The sequence below is a fragment of the Athene cunicularia genome, assembly GCF_003259725.1.
Source record: "Athene cunicularia isolate RWA chromosome 1 unlocalized genomic scaffold, athCun1 chr1_part2, whole genome shotgun sequence".
In the NCBI taxonomy this organism is placed as follows: Eukaryota; Metazoa; Chordata; class Aves; order Strigiformes; family Strigidae; genus Athene; species Athene cunicularia.
This window is the reverse complement of record NW_020799092.1, coordinates 16,920,880-16,921,501: the sequence shown is the minus strand read 5'-3', so window position 1 is coordinate 16,921,501 and position 622 is coordinate 16,920,880.

The following is a 622-nucleotide window of genomic DNA, read 5'->3' as shown; positions in this document are numbered from 1 at the left end:
GCGAACACTGATATCAACTCATTAAAACTAATTTCTAGTGGAACTGGGTCTTGGTGCTGACTGTTTTGTGAACCTGATGGATAGTAAGCCTTGAGTACAGATTCACCCTCCATTTTGTACAGAGGTGACCCATCGGTGGGGACCCTTGCCAGAGTTGCAGATCACTGATGTCTGACACAGCACAAAAGCTGACCAAAGCTTAGTCAGGGCAGCTCTAACACAACTCTCCTGGAGGGGGTCTGCAATGGATGAAGGCATTAATTAAGTGTCTTTCCTCTACGTAGACCACTTTCACCAGGCTCGTAGCATTTCCTTGCCTCTGAGACTGCTGCTTTTCCATCAGATTTGGCTACAACCGAGTGAAGAGCTGAGAAGGCATGAGGGGTGGGCTGGAGAACTGACAAAACTGTATCACATCAGCGCTACCTTCTTGGGCTACCAAAGGGAAAATACAACAGTTGCCTTTCCAGAGCCCGAAGGGACTCATTTTAATCTCATATATCCCCTCTCCCCTTGCCACACACAAACATTTACCAGCAGCCCCCCCCCCCCCCCCCCCCCCCCCCCCCCCCCCCCCCCCCCCCCCCCCCCCCCCCCCCCCCCCCCCCCCCCCCCCCCCCCC